This window comes from Ambystoma mexicanum, chromosome 5p (genome assembly GCF_040938575.1).
Source record: "Ambystoma mexicanum isolate Mex_15411 chromosome 5p, UKY_AmexF1_1, whole genome shotgun sequence".
NCBI lineage: Eukaryota > Metazoa > Chordata > Amphibia > Caudata > Ambystomatidae > Ambystoma > Ambystoma mexicanum.
Genome location: NC_090930.1, coordinates 3016542 through 3033066, shown reverse-complemented (window position 1 = coordinate 3033066; position 16525 = coordinate 3016542). Strand labels below are relative to the sequence as shown.

General features: G+C 46.0%; 1 protein-coding gene across 3 annotated transcripts in view; it reads left to right on the top strand.

Moving 5' to 3' along the window:
- LOC138480660 (zinc finger protein 182-like) overlaps positions 1 to 16525 on the top strand; it is a 637235-nt gene that overhangs the window by 525987 nt on the left and 94723 nt on the right. For all 3 annotated transcript variants that reach the window (XR_011274114.1, XR_011274113.1, XR_011274115.1), the window contains exon 4: positions 2910 to 2998. The gene's annotated coding sequence lies outside the window, so the exon portion shown is untranslated. The remainder of the gene's footprint in view (positions 1 to 2909; positions 2999 to 16525) is intronic.

Here is a 16525-nt window from a genome sequence, read left to right as displayed (position 1 = left end):
CTTCATGGAACTTCTTGGTGACAGATCACAACGGACCCTTTTCGATAGTACGCAAGGGATACATACCCACCCCTGCTCACTCGCACCATTTCATCGAATCTTATATAGAGTGTCTGTAGAAACCTGTGAAAATAGATGCAACAGAGAAAATAATGCTGAATCACTTGGACCAGGCTGTCTTCTCTTGTTTCTTTGCTCTTCCAGCAAAGTACAAGATGGTGTGAAGGACAGTCCTCAATCTCTCCAACTTCAACATATTCTTGATGGTCACTTTAGCTCATAGAGGGTGATTGGCTCTTGGAGCTCCAGAGGCTTATATGCACATTCCAATCTCAGAGCCACACAAGAAGTATCTGTTTTCTGATAATGAATTTGTCCTCAATTCGGCGTGAGGGTTTTTAGAGAAGTAATGGACTTGTTGAGATAGGCACTTGGATTACTTATTAACTAGGACACTCGAAGGACTTTTGGGGTACAAGGAAAAACTGTGGTCATCAGGGACTTGTTCCAAGTCCAGAGCTCCTCTTTTGCATCCTTAGGGTTTCTTGGTGTCCTTGGGATTCCCCTACCCATGCCGAGATAGGTGGGTGTCCATCAAATGCCCAGATAGGTGAGTGTCCAACACATGCCAAGATAGGTGGATGTCCATTACACTCTTGTCTTCTTAGAAGTATCTTGGTATGGGTTTCACAAGGGATGGTCTTGAAACCCCTTCCGCACTGTCTCTCCAAACTATTCTTCTGTAGCAGGGTCTGACTACTACCCTGGTATAGGGTACTATTCTGTAACTGCTGTACATCTGCTCAGTTTCTCTCGTCCTCGGGTATGTCCGTGAGGAAGGGAAAATGACAGAATGTGGCTGTGTATGGTGAACGTAGGCTTGGATTACCAATGAACCTCCCCACTACTTTCCTCTGCCCTCCCCACTGCCACACCTCCTCCTGCCTTGGGCTTGTCCCCTAACCCCGGGCCACCTTTCCAAAGCTTTTTTTTTTCTCTGGTGCCTTCACTGACGCCCCCCCCCCTTCTCTCTTAGACATTTTGGCAACATGTTTAGAATGTTTCTTCCTCAAATGAAACCTCTTTCCCTGTGGATACTAGATATGCTTTTGTCAGTTTTGATCCAAAAATCATTTGAGCCAATGGCTTTTATTTTATTTATTTTGCATGTGTAAGGCGCTCGTACAACAAGAAATTGTGTTTCCTTGACAGACTTCAGATTTTTGATGAGGAAAATGGCCCTTTTTGGGGCCGTGTGAATTGCAACCACTGTCCTCCAATGTGTGTGATCTTTCATAGCAGCAAGAAACACTTCCATTGCTTGACATTGAGAATCTCTCCACTGGCCTTCTCCTTGAAGGCACTTTTCTACACTTTATGCTCTACACTCTTTGGACATCGCAAGATGACTCTGCGTCATCCGGAGAGGGGGATCCTTAGTGCCACCTTTCCTCTGGGTAGGGAGGCTTAGAAATCTCCCTTAGGAATGGAGAAATGGTAACCGGGCGTAAGATTGAGAGTTGCTCGCTCTAGTGAATTCGGTGCTCTTGCCAATAGTCCACTTTCCTCATAAGCACTCTCTTCTTCCCTGGGCAGGACTATATAACCGGGCTGACGGTTAGGCAGGGTGAGTGCAATGATGGGGGAAGCTGAGTAGGGCACTGCATGCATGCACCTTCCTACATGAGAGAATTCTATAGAAATAATTCACTGCTGCTTGGCTACAGAACCTGATGTAACTTTACCTGTCTCTCTCTCCATTGCACAGAATGTCCCATGAGTAGGGAGGAGTGGGTGATATGGTCTATGCAGTTATGTAACATTACCTGTCTCTCTCCATTGCACAGAATGTCCCATGAGTAGGGAGGAGTGGGTGATATGGTCTGTCCAGTTATGTAACTTTACCCGTCTCTCTCCATTGCACAGAATGTCCCATGAGTAGGGAGGAGCGGGTGATATGGTCTATGCAGTGATGTAACATTACCTGTCTCTCTCCATTGCACAGAATGTCCCATGAGTAGGGAGTAGCTGGGTAATATGGTCTATGCAGTGATATAACTTTACCCGTCTCTCTCCATTGCACAGAATGTCCCATGAGTGGGGGGGAGTGGGTGATATGGTCTATGCAGTGATGTAACTTTACCCGTCTCTCTCCAATGCACAGAATGTCCCATGAGTAGGGAGAAGCGGGTGATATGGTCTATGCAGTGATGTAACTTTACCCGTCTCTCTCCATTGCACAGAATGTCCCATGAGTAGGGAGGAGCGGGTGATATGGTCTATGCAGTGATGTAACTTTACCCGTCCCTCTCCATTGCACAGAATGTCCCATGAGTGGGGGGGAGTGGGTGATATGGTCTATGCAGTGATGTAACTTTACCCGTCTCTCTCCAATGCACAGAATGTCCCATGAGTAGGGAGAAGCGGGTGATATGGTCTATGCAGTGATGTAACTTTACCCGTCTCTCTCCATTGCACAGAATGTCCCATGAGTAGGGAGGAGCGGGTGATATGGTCTATGCAGTGATGTAACTTTACCCGTCTCTCTCCATTGCACAGAATGTGCCATGAGTAGGGAGGAGTGGGTGATATGGTCTGTCCAGTGATGTAACTTTACCCGTCTCTCTCCATTGCACAGAATGTCCCATGAGTAGGGAGGAGTGGGTGATATGGTCTATGCAGTGATGTAACTTTACCCGTCTCTCTCCATTGCACAGAATGTCCCATGAGTAGGGAGGAGCGGGTGATATGGTCTATGCAGCGATGTAACTTTACCCGTCTCTCTCCATTGCACAGAATGTCCCATGAGTAGGGAGGAGCTTGTGATATGGTCTATGCAGCGATGTAACTTTACCTTAACAGAACGACAACGTCATCTCTTACTGTGGTACTTTTTATCTGGTTTGCAGCGGGAATTACCCCAACAAACTACCATACACTGAAGGAGAACCTTGCAGTAAATGCGACAAAGCTGACACATGTGAGAAGAATCTCTGCAGTAAGTCTGTAAAACACACTTTCAGTTTGTTTATTAACATTGAATCGCTCTGTCTGTGTTGTGGATCAAATGTAATAGAATGATGAGTATTGCCCTTCTGGTGTATTGTTTTATATTTTTGCCAGTTTTACCTCCAAAAAGAGCTGCAATATTTTGTATTAAAGTTGTTTTATGAAGTTTCAAAACTCCCACAAACATTGTCGAAAAAGGTACCCGCAGTAAAACGTATTTCCACCAGTTAACCGATCCCATTTCAGATTTTCTCTTAAAACCCCTCCATAGCAGCCCAGGATATGTTAACTTAAGAATCACAATTAGAACAGTAGTGGAATAAGTGCCTTCTACCCAGCTAAAAGGGAGGGAGAATGTGGAACCTGTAAAGGTCCCCCGCCTTGTACTTCTACCGCTTGTGGTAATTACACCAAAATCCCCATGTAGTCCTATAGACTCCACAAATGTGGATTAACAGCACTCGTCTACCACTGGTGTAAACCCTGTGAGGAATCTGAGGGCGTTCTCACTTCTTTAGCCACAATTCCCCCCCCCCCCCAGTGACCATGGAAAGGCCGTTGCTTTTGGATCTTGACCCTGGGGTGGATATGCAAAGGAGGATCACCTGGGAGGAGGAGACTTGGGGAGTGGGTGAATAGCCTGCACCTGAAGCGATAGGGGCGATATAAATGGCCCGCTCGGGTGAGGCTTATGAGCTTGCAGGGGAGAGCGAGATCGCCCCTGGAATGCTTGCAGATGGGGAAGCCGGAGGTGAAGGTAGGGGACTTGTGTCCGAAGCACCGAGGTGCTGCAGAGTTATTACAGCAGAAGCAGAGTGTGGCTGGCGTTGTCGGAAGGTCTCCAGTGGTGGGGTCAGGCTGTTGACCTCCTGGAGTCAAGAGGACTCCCACTCTGGTAGCCCGAGGTGTCGGAGACCCAGAAATAGGGGCTTGCCGAGCCGAAAACAGCGAATGATTCCGGGACGCTGTTGTGCAAGCCGTGTGGTGAAAGGTCAGAGCGTTCACAAGTGAGCGAGCGACAGCGGAGGAAATGTGATTGCCTATACAGAAAATTCAAATACGGATTGTTGATGACTACGCCAATGTGAAGATTAAAGATAAAATGAGCGGTTTGAGAATACCGAAATATAGTGATATTGGGGAAGGCTGCGGAAGGGCCAGAAAAGCTGGAAACTTGAATGAGAAGCCCGTGAGCAGTGTCCGAATTCCCAGCAGGAGAGTGAACTGGGAATTTGCAGTTACTTTGTTTTGGATATGAATGAACTGCAGTTTTGAATACCGAACCAAAGGAAAATAATAATGAGTGAATGCCACATGAGCCAAGCATTGGCAAGTGTCAGAAGGAAAAGAGGTACTGTATAAGTTGAAAGTTGAAATTGTGGCACGACTATGAGAACGTGTAATAATCCAACATGAATGGTGGCAAAACAAGTGTTGAAAAGATATAAGTCCAATACCACTGTTGAGCTGAAGCAGTGGTTGTGTAACTGTGCAAAAGAAGCCAATCAGGTGTCAGTTGCGTGACCTGTACTGGGTGGACCGTGGGGTCCGACAACTGCGCCTAGACTGAATACGCCCCACTAAAGAGAAGCCACCTGACACATTTATATGTTTATGCTTGAATATCCAGAGAAGCTTGTTCATTGTGAACCTAAAGAGTGGAACTTTATGACTTTGATGAAAGAGCCACAAAGCGTGAAAGCTGGGAGGAATCTTGAGGAATCGTGTTGTTGTGAAACCAGTGAAAGACTTGAAAGCTTAGGGAAGGGAAACCCTTTAGTACTGAAAGTGAACTCTTTGGAATCCCGGGGAAGGGAGAACCCCTTTCCAACCAAGAGCTGGAAGAAGCTCTGAACTTTGTTTGAACATGTTTTCATTTGATTCTGACATAATAATAATAATATTTTTAATTTCTATAACGCTACGAACCCTCGGGCATCTGAGCGCTGCTTATTGCCCACGGTGTGTGGTGCTCATTTATCGACCTCGGAAGGATGAAAGTCAAAGCAAGCACTCTACTCGCTGTGCTATCTGACCGGTATGACATACCTACACAGTTCGAAGAAATAGACGTGAGGGCAAGTATTGGTTTTGGAAACAGACTGACATATACTTTGGACTTCCTGACACAGACTATCATTAGTATTTGTTAGGTAGGGAAATCTCACCCAAGCATAGTACAGGATAGGCCTTATCCCAACCTTTTTGTGATATTAAATAAACATTTGTAACCTAAAGATTTTCCTCAGTTGTCTGCGTTTACTTCCCGATGCCTTCCCAGCCCACAAGACCGAGTGGCAATAACGATAAAATATTTGTTTTATTTATGCTCAGGAGGAACAATGCTCTTTTGATCACCAAAATAATGTACAACAGATAAAAAATCAAATTTGACGGGGAAGAGATGAGCTTCTTTCAATGGGGTGAGTTTGGGAAGCGATGAGCTTCTTTCAATGGGGTGAGTTTGGTGGACATTCTGGTCAGGTTGTGGAGGGGAGTAAATGTAGCATTCACCAGGGACAATACATAAGTGGCCAAATATAGATTAAGGACAACTAACATTGGCCATTTTTAAGTGCAGGTTGGCGGTACGGCCAGCTCTGCTTCGGACGCGACCATGATGGGTGAGGTGCTAGTGTGGAGTCAGGGGAAGTGAGGCACAGAGGCAGATTAAGGCACAGAGGCATATTAGAGGCGATTGGAAAAATGTTAGCTAGCAGGCAGATGAGAGGTAGGTAAAGAGTAACTCGCAGGCGAGGAGGTAGGCTTTTAGTTTGTTTTTAACAAATCCATTTGGACTGTTTCTCAGATGTCTGGGGGAAGAGAATTCCATGTAAGTGGAGCAAGAAGAGAGAAAGAGTGGAGGAAGCACAGTGAGAGCGAGGAGCCACAACGGTAGTCGAGGAGGCAAAGATTTTCGAGAAGGTTTGTAGAGTTGGACAGAGGAGGATAGAGTGGTGCCTTACCATGGATAGATTTGTGAACCAGGAGAACAAATTTAATCTGGCCCTGTTTTGCATCGTTAGCCATCCAGCCTGGTGACGGTACGAGGAAGTAGGTGTGAAGTGAGCGAGTTCAAAGAAAGTCCGAAGTTAATGATCTTGTCGAGAGGACAGAAAGCATAGCTGGGAGACCAAAGAGGATGCTGTAGCAGTAGTCCAGTTTAGAGAAGACAAGAGTGGTTAAGAGATGCTTGGCGGTGTTAAAGGAAGGTGCCTGATTTTCCTAATATTTCCGAGGTTGAGGTGAGTTGTTCCAGTTTTAGAGATGAAACTAGAGAAGGTGTAAGAAGGGGTCATAGATGACGCCAAGGTTTCTAGCTGAAGAAGAGTGGGGGAGAGAATCAGGTGGGAACTGGATAGACAGAGGAAGAGATGAGAGAGATCTTTTGGCAGGGAAGAAGAGCACCTCACATTTTGATAGAGATTAACATCAGAGAGTGCAAAGCCATCCAATATTTAATGGCAGGATGGCAGGGTGACAGTTGGACATTTTGATAGAGAAATCAGAGCAGAGTTCAGGAAAAGAGAAGATGATTTGGGCATCATCCGCAAAGCGTTGGTGCGAGAACCCGAAGTAGTAGATTAGTGCCCCAAGAGCAGAGGTGAAGATTGTAAAGAGGAGTGGACCCAAGGCAGAGCGGAACGTCAACAGTTAGAGGAGTTAGTTGAGAGGTATTGTAGCTCCAGTAGACCGAGAATTGGCAAGGTGCAAGGTAGGATTCAATCCAAGCAAGAGCTTGATCGCGAATCCCAAGAGAGTATGAAGGCGTTCAGAGTGCTTGATAGTGTCAAAGGCAGCAGACAGGTCAGAGAGAGTTAGAATAGAGTATAGGTTGTAGTGCTTAACGGAGGCGATGAAGTTGGACACATTCAGGAGAGCAGTTTCTGTAAAGTTACAGGAACAGAAACCTGCTGTAGGGGGTCTCAAAGGTTGTGGACGTCTAAGAAATTGGTAAGACGGTTGAACACAGCGCTTTCAAGCACTTTAGTGCGGAAGGAGAAACACAAGGTGAAAGCAAGAGGGTCCGATAGGGCACCACAGGGGTTAGTTTTCATCAGTAGAGATAGGACTTTGTCAGTATTAGTGGGGCTAAAGTTTGAGAAAGGGTCAGAGAATGATGGTAGTGTAGGTGGAGTGTAAAATGTGGGAAGAAGGAGTGCAAGGAAGTACAGGAGAGAGTTTCTAATTTTGGAAATGTTTGCAACAATGTATTCAGCTCGGTCATTAGCTGTGAGAGTGGAGTTAAAAGTCACAGACTAAGGAGGAGAGAGGAGTGAGTTTTGGGTGCCCTGTAGCTGCGAGGATGGTTGGAGTAAGAGTCAATGAGGATTAGGTAGAACTCCCTTTTCACTCCATCAAGATTGGACTTGAGTGAGTTCAGGGCAGAGAGGTAGAGTTGCAGGTCCTCATGCGAGTGGGTACCCCTCCATTTGTGCAGCAGCTGACGCATATCTGTGTGGCGAGAGTGTATTAATGGGGTGGCCCATGGCTGAGGATACTGAGACCTAGGGGTGAAAGTAAGCAGTGGGAAGAGAGGAGAATGAGCCATATAGTAGGGATTGGAAGCTGGAGAAGGGAGTGCTGATGGAAGAGGGAGAACTGTACGTCAGAGAGAAAGGGGGAAGTGGCAGAAGGTTTCCATTTCCTTTTAGTAATAGTTGAAGCAAGTGGTGCGGAAAGGTCAGAGGGTGGAAAAGAGTTCAGATTTCTGAGAAGTGTTTGGAGAGAGAAGGTTAAAGTCACCTAAGAGAATTGGGTGATGTTTAGTGGAAAGAGAATCAAGGAGTTGCCCAAGATAGTCAAAGAAAGGCCCAGTGGGACCAGGAGGGTGATAGAAGGAGATGATGTGAACCAAGTAAGGCAGATAAATATTGATATTTTATTTCTACGCGCTCGTACACAAGTGTTTCAGAGCGCGACAAGGCAAGGGAGGGGAACAGAGGAGAATAAAAAGAACAATCTTACTAGGCCCAGTGACATTGAGCACGCGCAAGTGCATGGGAGAGGAGGAGGGGCAAGGTGCATGGAAGGGAGGAGAAGTGGAAAGTGCAGAGCAAGGGAGAAACAGATAAATAATAAATAAATAATAAAGGCGACAAACAGTGGTAGTGCAGCCAGCAATTGGCTAGTGCTGGGTTTGAAGCAGCAGACATGGTAGGACTGATAAGTGCTGGAAGAAAAATGGGGTTGGGGCTTGTATGGGTACTGATACAGACCCCAGTGCAAGGGGTGGCCCGGAGGCAGTGCAGGAGTGTGGCAGGGTGAGCAGATACCTGGGCCCGGAGGACAGAGGGTGGCCAGCTGCACGGTGCCAAGAGAGAAGAGAGAAGCAGGGAAGCGGGGAAGCAAAGGCAGAAGCAAAGAGAAAGGTCTTGAGGTGCTTCCGGAACCGGAGATGGTTCTCCTCAAATTTTATAGTGGCATGGAGGCTGTTCCAGAGAGAGGCCCCAGCCGAAGACGGAGATCTACCCCCAGCTCGTTTCTTTGAAAAACGACTGACCCTGAGGGAGTTAGAGGTAGAGGAGCGAAGGGCTAGTAGAGAAATAGTAGAGTTGGTGAATTCAAAAGAGGTAGGAGAGGGTTCGGCATTGGAGATTTGTGAGGCATCGAGGCGGGAAGGGAGTAGGGGTCCAATGCCTCAACCTCTGGTAGTCCGTCAAGGAGAATGAATAAAGGATAGTTTGGAGTTGTTCAGGGCAGCCAGAGTGGCAGTGTCAGATGGAGAAACCCAGGTTTCAGTGATAGCAAGAACGTCTAGGAGGAGGAGAGTTGGAGTGAAAGTAGTCTGTGATAAAGGAGGTTTTGTTGCATACAGACTGAGCATTCCAGAGTGCAATGTTCAGTTGATGAGGTAAGGAAGAGAAGAGAAGAGAAGTTGAGTCTCGGAGGAAGAGAGGCTAGGTGGATAGGTGTTAGAGGTATGGTGCACTCGTCAGCTTTGTTTGTTGGAAGGAGGTGGAAGAGAGATGGAGTAGTGGGATTTTCGAGTTGTGGGTTTTATAAAAGGGATAGAAAAAGAGGAGGTTGTAGCATGATTGGAGAACGCGTAGGGAGAGGTGAGTAGGAGAAGCAGCCGGAGGAGCAGGAGTGAAGACATTATAGGTGAGTAGCACAGTGTGGAGAGACAGTACAGCAATTGGGATGCTTGGGGTACTCGCAGGTGCAAGAGGGAGAAAGGCAAAAGCAGAGGCTCATAGGCAAAGAGCCCTTAACTGGGACACCCCTGACAGACACCCCTATGTAATTCAGAAGAGATGACATACAGTCCTGCCGCCATATCACCTAGTCCTTCAGTGGTTGCTCTCTCGTATTGCTGGGATGAGGCGATTTCTTCCCGATTGGTGTTCCCAGAGGAGCCTTTTGTGGCCTTTGTCTGGAGATGGGGTTGATCCAAAATGGCCACAGGAAGTGATGTCACTGAGCCAAGATGGACACAGAAAGTGATGCCACCAATCCAAGATGGCCACTGGAAGTGGTCACTAATCAATGCTGCTACCAGTGAAGGTCCAGAAAGAAAGTGAAGCCAAAAGCTAGAAGGGATGACACATGCTCTTGTCAGTGGATTGCTTAGTCCCTCAGTAGTTGCTCGCTCTTATTGGCCCTGATGTGGCTGGATGAGAAGATTTCTTGCTGATTGGTGTTCCCAGAGGATTATCTTGTGGCCTTCGTCTGGAAATGGGGTCGATCAAAGATGCAGTAATTTGGCTGATTTACTGCCAAATCAATGCCAAACTCATAATGAGGCCCAACGGGGGCAAAGTCGCACACTTTCACATCCTAATTGCGAACTGTGAATCGGCTGGGTGCAGATTTTGACATAAAGCAGGGTGCTCTGCACCAATATCTGCACTCTGAGATCATTTGAATGTAAGTTCCCAAGAAGGTCCCATACATTGCTTATCAGATTTTAATATACACACTTCGTAGGAAAGCATGTTACCCGTAGACGCTTCCTAATGCACACAAGGAGGAAAGAGGAAAACAGAATGCAGGCCTTTAACAAGTGTCTACTATTGGGCCGGGAGGATAGCTCAGGGCAATGAGTTTGTCTTTGAAGCAACACAATGCAGAGGTTATTTAGTGAATTGTGTATAAACCAAAACACTGGACATGTACACCAATTCTCTACGCCTCAGGTGTGGAAAGTAAGTCACCAAAGTGAATAATGAATTCAACAGTCCTCATTAACATCGCGCTAAAAACGTAAGATTCTCATATTTCCACTTTTCACAGATTGGGTTTCAAATGTAACCAGCCCTCAATTTAAGCATGAACCAATTACAGACCTAGGTCGCAACCTGCAGCTTCTATCTCCAGTTACCACCAAAAAGGTCATCTCCCAGAGTTTTTTTGTCATGGGGGATCAGTTTCTCAAAACGGGAGAACAGGAATAGATTACCCCGCTCTATGTCAGTACGGATCAAGGCTTGGTGATAAATTGTACTATGCTAAACATTAGTACACATATATCATTTGGGGAGGAGCCGCACTTATTTACCTGGTGCTACCTTACAATACTTGTGCCACATACCTATATCCTATAGAACCACATATCTATTAAACACTCAAAAATATCCTCATTCAGACCAATTGAGTGTTTTAAGCCGAAAAACCCATTTCTGTTCTCTTTTAAGTAAGAGGCTAGCCATATCGCCCCCGCTTCTGGGGCATTTGACTTTCTCAATCACCGTCCAGCGGAGATCCTTGGGGAGGTGAATGTGTCGAGAGAAATGTTCCACCATAGGAGCATTTTCGCGCCTAGTACGTAAGCATGACATATGCTCCTGGATGCGTTTCTTAATTGGGCGGGTGGTCATGCCTATATACTTCTTTTCGCATGGGCACGTAATCAGATGACATTAGAGGAGTTGCAATTGGTAAAATAATTTCGTCTCCACGGGGTGTGAAGACCAAGGTCAAGAGTTTTTGTTCTTTTAGTCAAAGGACAGACATTGCATTGTCTACATGGGGTATGTCCCAGTGGCTGGGTAGTATCCCAGAGGGTTGATTGGTCTCAGACTTCTGGGGCAGGTGCATATGAATGCACTAGTGTGTCTCGGACATGCCTCCTCCTTTTCTTGGCAAAACGCGGGACAGGCAAGTTTACGGGGCCAACATTAAGTATAGACCACAGTTTCCTTCTTAATCTGGTTGATTTTATTAGAATAGCTAAACACGGCTGTAATGGTTTGTACACCTGTCGGACGCACCTTTTGTTGCAAAGTGATATGTGCGTCATATTCCTGAGTGCTAGAGCAGTTACGTCTGTAGCGCAGGAATTGGCCAAAGGGCAGGTTTTCTCGGAGGCTCTTGGGGTTGGAAGCTAGGGAAGTGTAACAGTGAGTTGCGGTCCGTGGGTTTCCTGAACGCGGCAGTGGCAAGCTTCCCTTCAGTTGTAGAAAATGTCACAACCGTGATTTACATAAGTAGCATACCATTTGACCCTCTCGCAACTCTAGATAAAGTACTTCTGAGTCCTGCATCTTGAGATTAGCATTACTGGGAGTTTTTAGATATTGTGAAACCTGTTATGGGGGATATGAAAGTTTAATTACTACAAATGAAGAAATTGCCTGTCCTGAAGAAGGCAGCGGAAATTAATGGTTGAATGGACACTAGAGATAGCGTTCAAAATTCCAGTAAGGCCGAAACATGTCGATAACGGACGAAAGACTTATGAACTATTGAAGTCTTGCATCCAACACCTACAAATTAGATGTAGTTTGTGTTTCATTGATTCAACTAACCCCTCTACAGATGATACTGTTTTTTAGGAATGGGTCAAGAAGATTATGTATTGTTTTTGCATACAGGTAAAATGTCTTCTTCTCCCTTTTTAATCTTTCAAAAATGTGTCTTATATTGAATAAAAATGTATGGATTGAATTATGAATTTTTGAGTGTTTAATAGATATGTGGTTCTATAGGATATAGGTATGTGGCACAAATATTGTAAGGAGCACCAGGTAGATAAGTGCAGCTACTCCCCAAATGATATATGTGTACTAATGTTTAGCATAGTACAATTTATCACCAAGCCTTGATCCGCACTGACATAGAGCGGGGTAATCTGTTTCTCAATTTTTGTATAGCTTTTATCTCCAGACATCTCTTGGATCAATACAATACTGAATGAAATTTAAAGCATATCAGTACAAGGCTAACACAATCTATCAATGTACAGCGGGCAACCCCACATGTCCAGGCACAATGACAGCTATGAGAAATGAAGCCATATTTAGCCTTCATCTTTGTTGTTGTGTTGCTTCAAAAGTGCACAGAAAATATTTCACAGCCCAGCACACAACATGAAGAAACCTTAAGCACTGGAGGGTTATTCTATACACAAATACTGAACTGAACTCTAAAGTGGCTCTTTACGGCTCTTTATTCACAAAAAGCATACATGAATGAATGAATGAATGCAGTAAAAATAATTCATGTTTAATTACTGCACATATAAGGAATGTAAAACTTTTGAAAATACCTCACGGTTGAAGCATCTGCAAAAGAAATCCTCATCTCATCAGGAATGCACTGAAAAGCCCCAAAACAGGTAGATAATCTGTGCGTCCACTCTTCCAGTGAACCTTTCTGCCTGACCGTCCCAGTACCCCTCATTCGAGTGGATTGTGTCCTCCCACATATTCCTTATCTTTGATAAATCCACTTCCAGCTTGCTGGCCTCGGAAACATTTTTCCACAGTAGAGGGCGCTGCGCATCAGCGTCCCTCGAGTTGGTGTCCCTTGAAGGCTTCCGTATCAACGCTAACGTCACCATAGGTATAAATAGTCTTGCGCAGCATCCGTTGCTCAGTTCCGTTTTTCCACACTTCGTAAACCTCGGAGATGCAACACTCGGTTCCTCAGTAAAATCTCAGAAAAAAATGTGATTTCCTTGAAAAATCTTCAATTACTACGATGGCATCTTCGTCCGCTTCATTGATGCCACGATCCGGCTTCAAAAAATGTCGGGATTGTAGAAAAAAGATGTTGTTAACCAATCCTCACAGGATCTGCCTGTGGTGCCTGGGCTCAGAGCACCAGTGTTCGAAATGTGAGGAGTGTATGTCCATGATGGCGAAAGCCTTGAGGGAGCGTAGGGGGAAGCTGCAAAAAGGTAAACCCGTAAAATCCTCTACCCCTTCGAAATTGTCCTCGGCCGAGTTGAGACATTAGTCTCCTCATCATCAGAGAAAACATTCCCACTCGAGATCTCGAAGTGGTTCCCACCACTCATCTAGATCGAGACATACTAAGAAGAGGCGTCATAGATCACCTTCCTCTTCATCTTCTAACTCTGCACCACTAAAAACAGCTCTCCAGCTAAGTGGGAGGAATTTTGCAAAAAAATGTTAAGGGTCTTCGACAACGCGGCCTTGTCCCCCTTGGAGATGCCTAGAGATGATACCCCGGGTAAAAGACCCGAAAAAGAAAAACGCTGTGAGTTGTGGACCTCTGTAAATAAAAACCCTTGAGCGTCATGAACCCTCGAGTAAGAACAAGGACCTGTATGGGAGGAAAGGTCCAAGGGACCCCCCATCCCCTGCAGCTCTTCCCTCCCTGTGAAGTCCATGGCTCGTCTGGGGTCCCCCCCCTGCCACCAGGGCCCAGGTGGCGGGTGGGCCACTGGCTGAAACATTGACCAAACGTGGTGTATTAAGCTAGGCCCTGGAAACCATTTTGTGAAACCAGAATGACATGAGCCCTTGTGCGCCGCAGCGCGTCCCCCACCCTTGGAGCGTCATCACTTGTCCCTGCGGCCGCAGCTCCCTGGCAGATCCGCTGAGAGCCCGTTCCCACGAACAGACGGACATGAGCTAGTGCTAGACGCAAACACTGTAACATTCACCTTCCGCAGTGTATCACTGTCCTCAGTATGACCCGGCCAGCAGAGCTGGGGTGGAAAAGAACTGTAAAATAGTCCCACGACAAAAGTAGAGCCCCAAATACTAATGAACAAACTGCCGGTGATGAAACTCACTTTTGATAAAACATGTAACCTCCATGAAGATGGCAGAATGTGTGTTCGTGTGGCATTCTGGTTGAAGTACCCACATGCCCGTAGCTATGCGCAAATGGTAAGTGTCCCGGGGTTTTTATGTTATATGTTTCTCCGAGAAGAATGTACTCCAAGGTACTATGCCATAACTGAACTAATGCTGCTAGAGTGCAAAGGAAGACAAGTGCAACCACATTGGGAGCTCATGTAAATTGTGTACGAAAACGCATAGAATGTATTCGAATGTCCAAGCTCGCCATGTGTCACTGCCATCAGTCTCATTGGCCAGTTGTTCCTGTGTGCTCCGCCAACCTTAATACTACCTCGCTTACTGTACATGCACAGGATGTAACAAAATGTTGTGGTTGTTAAATACTTAACATATAGTTATCAATTGCAAAATGGGTATAGGTAACGCATTTGAAGTGGCCATTTAAAGGCACTAACAATGTAGAAACATAAGCCTTGAAAAGACTCAATGAGTTTTGTACATTATATGAATGTTTATGCCTCTTTTACATAATCTGCAACACACGTGGAAAATACCATTGTGGGCATATCCAAGGCCATTCCCCCTCCCTCCCCATTGAAGCCTGCCAGACGTAAAGCAAAGGCCTGTGCTGCTCTGCCTCACCTCCCCCAATTCCGCTGGAGCCGCCTCAAGCATTCACGTTCCCCCCGCAGCTTCCAGGGCCGCGGCCAGCCACCTGAATTATTTACAACCCAGCAGTAAACCCCGGCCATAAAAAGCAGGCCAAAAGGGGCCCTTTCGTAGGCCCCACAACCCACCAGCTCACCCCAGGTTAATGGCCCCTGTAAAATGAGGACACCCAATATTATAGCAACACTGTAGGAACCCATTCATAATGACTTCTAACGAGACATAACTTGGACAGCTCGCCCCTTGCCCTGAGACCCAACCTCGTGACCTATGATACCCGGTCAACAGGATGATAGTAACCATGTATTGATGTATTACCAAAGGACCCCACCCTAGGTGCATTCCTCCTGTGTTGCATTAACCTGTGGAATAACCTATTGGAAGATTTACCGGGGAGGATGATATTGCAATATTGAATGAATGCGGTGTGCGTGGCCTTAGGGCAGAAAGCCAAGAAATACGTTCTTCAATGACACTGGCCACGCCTGGCATAACAGCACCGCCCGGATGAGCCCGGCTGACCTGCCCGGCCCACGTTGGCAACCAGTGACGTCCGCCAACCACGGCGCACCACATCACAGATGCACCTATAGTTAGTCGTCGCCACCCAATCCCCACGAACATGTGCCCCCTATAGTGTTTAGGTTCCTATGACGTATTTTGTAAATCTATACACCTGTCTTTAATGTCAGACAGAGTGCTCTCGGAGTTTGCGGAGTCCTTTGCATGCCCTATTTTGACTTATATAAACTCCCGTTAAGCTCACCCGCACTTTGTCTTAGCCTTATTCCCATCTTGGGAGAGTCCATTGTCTCTCATCGTGGGGAGGATTGTGCTATCAGGGGACGCCCGCCTTCAGTGGTGACACCGACAACGTGATTATTTTTCATTAAATATATCCCTACCGTCCCCTTTGGCATGAAAATCTCCGGTCGAAAAGGGATACGCACGGTGCGCCGGCTCCGGTAGGCTGCCCGCCAACGGCAACCGGTACGCTCAGAAGTGCGCACTCAACAGAGAGAGGGTACGGGATCCCGGTTGAAAAATCCCCTTTGAGTACCGCTCGCCGGAGCCGGGGCCAACCGGTGAGCGTACGGCAACACTGCCTGGACGGACCCAGTTCGGAGACTCTCGGTTCAAGACGGGCACGTGAGTATTAAGTGCGAGCGACCATAAAGGGAGCAGGGGAGGAAAACAGGACAGGAAATGAGGTTGTTTGAAAAGGGACACTTTGGGAATACTAAGAACCACTCTAGGCTTTCTTTACTTTTTCTTTGCATATGGCCATTAGGATCAAGAGGTGAAAAGAGATAAAGAGACGGGAACCTAGCTCCGCGAGGGTGTAGAAGGCGGCGCCGCATAGTCCTATCTTGACTAGTACTGGGAATATATGAAGAAGTGAAAAATGAGATAAAGGTGTCTGGTAAAAGGGAGACACGGTGAATACATTAGTAACTTCTATTCTTTCTATTCTTCTCTCTGGGTTTATGGGGAAAAAACAGGGTTAAGCTAAAAAAAAAAAAATAATAATAAAATAAAAGATAACCTAAGTAAAAAGACGAGTTTATATCAAACTACAAAGACGAATTCATATCAGATTAAGAAAGAGAGGGACAGCTAGCAAGGGAGGAAAGGGATTACAAATTGAGCTGTGAATAGAGTGTTGCCTATTGGTGTGTACGCATCACATGTGTCAGAACATATTTGTCAAGATGAATGTGTAAAAGTGGTAAAAAGTGCATAATTATGGTGTGGTCATAGTAAGTTTGACCAGAAGAAATTTTGCGGGGAAGAGCCCGATGCGGTAAAATGACTATTTTTCTTTTGGAATAAATATGCTGAAGATATTG